Raw genomic sequence first — 9,259 nt, 5'->3', positions numbered from 1 at the left:
GTTTTTATTTTGTGTCTTGGAAGTTGTTTACTACTGTAGCAACCTCTCCTTATCTTAGTTTTGAGTTTTGTTGTGCCAAGTTAAGCCGTTGATAGAAAAGTAAGTACTAGATTTGGATTACTGCGCAGTTCCAGATTTCTTTGCTGTCACGAATCTGAGCCCACTGCCCTGCAGGAAGCTCAGAAAATTATGCCAATTTACGTGCATGATCCTCAGATATGTACGCAACTTTCATTCAATTTGAGCATTTTCATTTGAGCAAGTCTGGTGCCATTTTAAAATTCGTCAATACGAACTGTTCTGTTTTGACAGATTCTGCCTTTTATTTCGCATTGCCTCTTTCGCTATGTTGGATGAATTTCTTTGATCCACTAATGTCCAGTAGCATTATGCAATGTCCAGAAGTGTTAAGAATGATTGTGTCACCTCATGAATATGTCAATTTATATTGTGCACTAACCCTCTAATGAGTTGTTTCGAGTTTGGTGTGGAGGAAGTTTTCAAGGATCAAGAGAGGAGTATGATGCAACATGATCAAGAAGAGTGAAAGCTCTAAGCTTGGGGATGCACCCGGTGGTTCACCCCTGCATATATCAAGAAGACTCAAGCGTCTAAGCTTGGGGATGCCCAAGGCATCCCCTTCTTCATCGACAAATTATCGGGTTCCTCCCCTGAAACTATATTTTTATTCGGCCACATCTTATGTGCTTTTTCTTGGAGCGTCGGTTTGTTTTTGTTTTTGTTTTGTTTGAATAAAATGGATCCTAGCATTCACTTTATGGGAGAGATACACGCTCCGCTGTAGCATATGGACAAATATGTCCTTGGGTTCTACTCATAGTATTCATGGCGAAGTTTCTCCTTCGTTAAATTGTTATATGGTTGGAATTGGAAAATGATACATGTAGTAATTGCTATAAATGTCTTGGGTAATGTGATACTTGGCAATTGTTGTGCTCATGTTTAAGCTCTTGCATCATATGCTTTGCACCCATTAATGAAGAAATACATAGAGCATGCTAAAATTTGGTTTGCATATTTGGTTTCTCTAAGGTCTAGATAATTTCTAGTATTGAGTTTGAACAACAAGGAAGACGGTGTAGAGTCTTATAATGTTTACAATATGTCTTTTATGTGAGTTTTGCTGTACCGTTCATCCTTGTGTTTGTTTCAAATAACCTTGCTAGCCTAAACCTTGTATCGAGAGGGAATACTTCTCATGCATCCAAAATACTTGAGCCAACCACTATGCCATTTGTGTCCACCATACCTACCTATACTACATGGTATTTTCCCGCCATTCCAAAGTAAATTGCTTGAGTGCTACCTTTAAAATTCCATCATTCACCTTTGCAATATATAGCTCATGGGACAAATAGCTTAAAAACTATTGTGGTATTGAATATGTAATTATGCACTTTATCTCTTATTAAGTTGCTTGTTGTGCGATAACCATGTTTACTGGGGAATGCCATCAACTCATTGTTGAATTTCATGTGAGTTGCTATGCTTTTTTACTGAAGTAAGGGCGATCTACACTGAGTTGAATGGTTTGAGCATGCATATTGTGAGAGAAGAACATTGGGCCGCTAACTAAAGCCATGATTCATGGTGGAAGTTTCAGTTTTGGACAAACATCCTCAAATCTCTAATGAGAAAAGAATTAATTGTTGTCAAATGCTTAAAGCATTAAAAGAGGAGTCCATTATCTGTTGTCTATGTTGTCCCGGTATGGATGTCTAAGTTGAGAATAATCAAAAGCGAGAAATCCAAATGCGAGCTTTCTCCTTAGACCTTTGTACAGGCGGCATAGAGGTACCCCTTTGTGAAACTTGGTTAAAGCATATGTATTGCGGTGATAATCCAGGTAGTCCAAGCTAATTAGGACAAGGTGCCACTACAAGAAAACCCCCTCTTAAGCAACATATACCTTGCAACGAACGAAATATATGTTGCAATTTTTTTGGTAGATACACATATAGGGCGTTGCAGACTGCATCCTTTCTCCGTTATACGGGCAACAATTAACGGATAAGAGTCGGAGCGTATATTCTGCAACCTTAGTTGAAAAGTTTCGTTGGCGCGCGGCCTATCGAAAAATTTCAAGCCCTGTGGCGGGTTCTATTCGCGCTTAGTTGAAAATTTCGTTTTCTCTACAAATAGGCCCATGACGTAATAGCCTCCACAATTTACTTCCGTTGACTCTCTCCCCTGTTAGCAGTTTTCATCCCCACCATTCCAATCTCCCATCACCGCTAGGCTCCTTCACTTCAAAGCGCAGATCCGGACGCCCCGCAATCTCCTCCAAACCAATCACCCATAGTTGTGTGCTGCTGGCCTAACCCTAATTGGTGACCTTTCGATGATGCAGCAGTTCCGGCGGCCACCTTCTTCGAGTTGTCATTCACCGGAGGCACGTAGCTGACTTTCGTGCAGATCCGGCTGCCGGAATACAAAGGAACGCATCAGCCTAACAACGAGGTTTCGATCTCTGTCTGGGTCGATCTCTCTGTTCCTCATCGCCATGTCGCCTTTTCTCACTCAGATCTGTGGATGTGACAGGTTTGTATCCGCGAGTGGCTACTCCGTCCACGGCGTCCAGTTCATTGTGCTGGGTAGGGAGCCAAGTCCTTCACCGTTACATCTCTAGGTAAGTTTCTTTCCTTTCTCCTTGCTGTCATGTGCTCGTGCTGATGTATTTCTAATGGATTTGTGCGTTGGCTCCTTTACTAATATATGGAGCAGAGAAGATGCACAAAATTGAGCCTGAATGGTGTCTCAAGGTCTCAAGGACGAGTCGACACTTATTATCTGGTGAGCTGCATTCTCTCCTCATCTTCTTACTTCCTCTCTACTTTTGTCTTCATTTTCATATTGTTCGGTACTTATTGACCACTGGTTAGTTCTTGCCAAGGCAACGATTGGCCTCCATAAATAGATTGTGTGGTGAGATCTGCTGGGCGAGGATCTGCAAGATGCGATTAATGTTTGCTTTTGCCGCGGGTTGTCTGAGGCACCACATAAGGGAGCTAAGCACTTCATCAGGGAAGAGCTAGGACCCAGTGAAGGTACACGTACTCGTGAGACAGCACACGAAATACAGTGCTTCTTCAGAGAAAACTCCCGTTGCAATTAGTAACCTTAAAATATATTTTCTTCCAGTATTTTGTACAGTTTCAGTAAAGCTATGTTTATGAGAATTGAGAAGTAAAATATTATTTATAGAACCATCTTATTTATGATAACATACTAGATGGACAATAAACATGTTAGGTAGTTTATTATATTTATGAAGGAATACACGTTTCCTATCATAATTCATCCTAGTTATGAAGAATTATTTTTCCCTGTTATTTTAATCGACGCTTCTATCTGATTATTTGAGAATTTGATTAGTTAATAATATCCCATTGTAAGACTGCAGTAAAACATAAGCAGTTGGTATAACTTTGTCATGGATCGTCTATATATATAATAAAGGAATTATATACTTTTGCGCCTCCTATAGTTTTTTATTCGCTGCACTGATTTGTATCTTTAGGATTATTATACGATTGGAGGGATAAATGGGCGCTGATAATAGTATTGATCATTTTGTCTCCATTCCCTTTTTTCTGAATTATGCAAGTAATAGTAGAATTCAATATAGCCTTCCAGCGTTTGACACTTTGATACTAAAATAGAAATTTTGTACTATATTGCAGGACCAGAAGATCAGCAAGGGCACGCTGTATTTCGATCCAATCTATGAACATATATGAAGGAAGATTATTAAAAAGGATATATATAGGAGTGGTTAGATTGTCATATGTTGAATCAATATTGTAACCTGCGTGTACTCTTTGGATAAGTCAATTGTATTTTGATTGCAAATCAAATGATATAAATTGAATTGTTTCTTCTCTTGTTTGATTTTTATTTTGTGATTGCTCCGTGCTGCGAAATATATATATTTTTTGTAAACCATATTCTCGCCGAGAAAAAGACGAAGCTCTCGAACAATGCAATCCTAAAATAATATGTACATTTAAATAAAAAGTATATTTAATTTGAAATAAAAGGTTCAAGCATTTTACGTTGTCTACCAACGCATACTACTGTTGTTTGAACTCTGTTGTTATTCTGCAACGCTTTATCCATTGGTTATCAACGGGTCTATATGCGTTGCATTGTATGCTAGCAACGCCCAAAAACGCAACGCATTCTTATCCGTTGGTAAACGCTCTAGCAACGCCTATAATCGCATTTAGATACGCATAATTGCGTTGCTGTAGGCGAGGTCTTCTTGTAGTGTTTCCAGGTAGACTACAATTCATTGGCGCACTTGGTCCAGAAATTGACATTGTATGAACAGCGCCACCCAGAATTGTACAAAGACAAGTTCGCCAAACGCCCGATAAGCCTGGTCGAGACTGAAGACGTTGAGGACTCTGAAGACCAGGAAGTAGCCGTAGCTGAATGGGCTCGGGGGGCAGCTCCCGTGTCCTGCAAATGGGCGAAACAACCAGGGCCTGCAAAAGGGTTTGACTTCGATATAAGCAAAGCTAAGCAGATATTCGATTTATTGCTTAGGAAAAACAACTGAAGTTACCCGAAGGCCATAAAATCCCTACGGCGCAAGTGATGAACGGGAGACCGTACTGCAAGTGGCATCACTCGTTCACCCATATCACCAATGACTGCAAAGAGCTGCGTCGGCAGATCCAGACGGCGATAGAACAAGGCCGTTTGATCTTTGGACAGTTTGCCATGAAAGTGGACACGCAACCGTTTCCTGGCGTCAACATGGTGGACCTCGATCACTCCATGAGGTGTCAGCCAGGTTTCTCATTCGAGGTTAACATGGCAGGGCCGGTAGACCACCATGGCAAGGATAAAGAAGGAATCGGTCACTCCAGTGGCAAGGAAAAGGAGGAGGCCGGCCCACGCGACCGGCCCCGATATGATGATAGGAGGTACGTCACCGAGGAGCAAGTGAGAAGCGTGCGGTATCAACGACCACTCTCCGCGCACCTCCTTAACAAATACGAGCATCAGTACGACCTACGTTGGCGGAACGATATAGATGACGAAAGATATCGTCGGTCTGATGCATACAACAGAAATTATCATCGATATGATAGAGACGACGAAGGTTATGAACGCCGCGCCAATGGGAAGTCGAGAGAGCAGGAAGACATGGACAGGCACTGGGATTGTCCTTTCTTCAAGCATTGCTGGGATTCGGGAATGAGCCGATTGCCCACAATCGACAACTGCCCGGAGTGTAGACAGCAGAAGAAGGGCGCCAACGAGGTTTCAGTGTTCAGGCGTCTAGGACCTCTCCCATCTCAGAACAGACAAGCTGAGCCATCTCAAGGGGAAGATTTCGAGGAGTCAGAGGATGAAGAAGAAGATAGATACCACCGGCCAAGGTGGTGCCCTGATGGACTCAGTCACTCCCAAAAGCGCAGGGTTCAGCGGCTACGTAGCTTGGAGGAAGCCGAGGCGCAGTACCTGTATACCTTGAGGAAAGCGCGGCCCGATCTGGCCGTGAAAATTCAGCAAACGTTGGAGACAGAGACGCGTCCACAGAAGAAAGAATGGCGCCCCAAGCAAACAAAAGCCGATGCAAAGGCATCGGCTGGCACGAACATGGTGTTCATACTTCCGTCGGAGTTTTGTGCTCCAAGAACCGAAGAAGTGCCAGTAGGTCAGTTTGACTGCGGCCCGCGGCCAGATATCTTTGAAGAGCCACGAGAAAGGAGCTACAGACATTTGAAGGCCCTGTACCTAAAAGGTTACATCAACGGGCAGCTCTGTCGGCAAGATGTTGGTCGACACGGGAGCGGCAGTCAATATAATGCCATACTCCATGCTACGGCGTTTGGGACGCTCTTCGAAGATCCGATCAAAACCAACGTCACACTGAGCGATTTCAACGGCCAAGCATCAGAAGCGCAAGGCATTCTGAACGTGGACCTAACCGTGTGACAAAGGATTAACTTGTCAATGCCTACAGATTGTAGACTAGGGTTTTGCTAGAAGTAGAGGGCAAGTAGATCTCGAAGGTTTAGGCGAAAAGTACTCGGCGATTATGAAAACTAGGGTTATGTTGACAGTAGATTCGATCCTTTCTTTGTCCCTCGACTCCCCCTTATATAGGAGGTGGAGCCGAGGGTTTCGTTTTGTACAAGTTACAGAGTCCGGGACGGTTTCTAACTCATCCCGCCAGATTACAAATAACTCTTCCTATTACAACTCTATCTTTCCTTAATATATCTTGGACTCTCGAATCTTCTTATTCTTCGAGTAGTGGGCCTTCAGTAAACTCCGGGTACTATCTTCGGCAGACCCATTTGGGATGCCTATGTCAGTAGCCCCCGAGATTTTGCTTGAATCGTAGAGTCAAGGGAAAATCGCCTTCTATTTTGATAATTTCGACCACGATCCTCTTCTGGCGACCTATGTCGCTTGTTGTATATTGCGTCTTCTCCATCTGCCCATTTATTGGCTATCTCCATGAGTGCTGATATGGTCTTAGGGTTAGTTCTCCCTAAGTCCTCGACGAAATCTCCTCGCCTGATTCCTGCCACAAACGCATCTATTGCCCTCTCGTCAGATATATCTTCTGCTGAGTTCTTTATGATGTTCCACCGCTGTATGTATTTCCTCATCGACTCGTCGTGTTTTTGTCGACACGCTCTCAACTCCTCCAATGACGCGGGTTTTTGCGGGTGGATCGGAAGTTTTTCACGAAGATATCCTCAAAGGTCTCCCAGCTGTCGATGGAACTTGGGGGGAGTTTCTTTATCCAAGATCCCGCGGCACCGCTCAGATGAACTTGGATACTTTGCATAGCTGTTGCTCTAGTTCCTCCTACCAGCTTCACCATCTCGAGATAATCCACGAGCCAATCCTCGGGATCTTGCAGGCCGTCGAATTTCTTGAAATTTTCGGGTAGCTTGAACCCTTTTGGGACTCGAGTTTTTCGAACTCTTCTCGTAAAACACGGGAGCCCACACATATCTTCGTCGGCAACTTCCGGTGAGTGCCGACGCTCCCTTCTTTCTTGTCGCGCTCTGTCCACCCTTGCTTGGACTGTCTGTGTCTCTTGCTCCACTTGTTCTTGGTGGGTCTTGAGCTGCTGCGGTGGGTCGTGGACTATTTTGCCTAGGATTTTCTTCGGGAGGCGTTGTTGCAAACGCTGTTCCCATAACTCCTACTCCAGCCATCGCCATATTGAACAATGGTTCTCTCGGGTCCCCAGGAGGTGGTCTGGACGCGAGGATGTATGCCTGTGTTGCCATGTAACCTGCTTCTGGTGTTTTTGGGATGATATTTCCCCTTTCATCGATCATCATGAAGGACATGTCGAGATTTTGGATTAGGTTTCCTCTTTCTCCTTCTGGTATATTTTGTAGCCGAGATCTTGCTCTCCTTCGAGCCTCTCTCGTGACTATCTCCCGATGTTCCCGAAAGGCGACTTAGCTCCGCTCGGCGTCCGCTTGATGCGGAAGCTGCTTCTTTCCTCCTGTTCGGGGATGCTCGTCTGTTTTTCCAACTCTCTCGCTTACTCGAGCAAGTCTATATTGATATGCTTGTAACTCTTGTACGGTAGCGGTAGTATTCATTGGTTCTGATCCATCCATGGCTCTCGCAGCCCTATCCCACGCAGCTTGCGGGAGTTGGACTTTTGCACGAGTTGAAGATCCGGCATATTTAGTGCCTAGACCTGTCCTGATATCAGCGGGATCGACGTATGGATTTCCCAAATCGTCAAAAGCCTCTGACGTTTGTGGTTCTGATGTACCCGTTTCTTCTATTGCACAGATCTGGTGATATTTTGCGTATTGATTTTTGTCAGGGTTGGTGACACCATCATACAGAGTGGTGAAGACCTTCCCGATGGCGACAGATTGTCGATGAAGTTGAAGCTGCCGACGCTTTCGGAGTCGCTGCTTATAAAGGAGTCCGCGAGGCGACTCGAAGGATGTGTTGCTGAAGATCTTGGCGAGCTTTCCGCTTGCCTTGTCTGTCGACGAAGTATGGCGACGAAAACTCCTCGTCACTCGACGAAAAGTTAGAATCGACCGCTGAAAATTCCGACGAGATCGGATCTTCGAGACGGTAGGATCCTTCCTTGTTGACGCCAAATCGAAATTCTCCGAACGTCATGATGATGGGCTCCTCCAGATAGGCACATGCATCCATACGGGAGGGCGGGTGAGGAATAAAATTGAATAGATCAGTTTTTCCCTTGTTACGTCGATCCATCGCGTCGCTTGCTCGTTGACGATGTCGAAGATCTTGAACGTGCCATCGAGATCAGCTCCTTGCAACCTCTAATTCCCACGAGACGGCGCCAATTGACAAAGGATTAACTTGTCAATGCCTACAGATTGTAGACTAGGGTTTTGCTAGAAGTAGAGGGCAAGTAGATCTCGAAGGTTTAGGCGAAAAGTACTCGGCGATTATGAAAACTAGGGTTATGTTGACAGTAGATTCGATCCTTTCTTTGTCCCTCGACTCCCCCTTATATAGGAGGTGGAGCCGAGGGTTTCGTTTTGTACAAGTTACGCAGTCCGGGACGGTTTCTAACTCATCCCGCCGGATTACAAATAACTCTTCCTATTACAACTCTATCTTTCCTTAATATATCTTGGACTCTCGAATCTTCTTATTCTTCGAGTAGTGGGCCTTCAGTAAACTCCGGGTACTATCTTCGGCAGGCCCATTTGGGATGCCTATGTCACCGTGGGCCAAAAAACCATCCCTACGTCATTCTTCATTGTCGACAGCAAAAGCACCTACGTTGTCCTGCTAGGGAGCGATTGGATTCACGCCAACTGCTGCATTCCATCTACAATGCACCAATGCCTGATACAGTGGGATGGAGATGAAGTGGAGGTCGTTCATGCAGATGACTCGATCGAGATCTCAATAGCCGGCATGAATATTTGGGACGCAAACGACCAAGAGCCGATCTCTCGGAGTCGGTTTGGACGGCCGTGAGCGCATCGAGGCTTCAAAAACGGGGTGAGGCTGGCCTTATCCACCGGCCTCGACGAGTAGCAAGACCAAAGTCAATCGACGTACGTGGCAAGGCCGATCCCAGCGATTGGCCCCAAAAAATAAAAAGCAATGTTCGGTATAGTCCCCGGAATCGGATGACCGGAGAGCCGATATCTTCAATTACTTGAAAGATTCAGCTCGGGGGCACCTAAACGGATAAGGTACAGTGAAATATGGGGGCCGATGCACGAAATCGGCCAGTAAA

Source organism: Lolium rigidum, chromosome 3, assembly GCF_022539505.1.
Source record: "Lolium rigidum isolate FL_2022 chromosome 3, APGP_CSIRO_Lrig_0.1, whole genome shotgun sequence".
NCBI lineage: Eukaryota > Viridiplantae > Streptophyta > Magnoliopsida > Poales > Poaceae > Lolium > Lolium rigidum.
Note: the sequence above shows the minus strand (reverse complement) of the source record.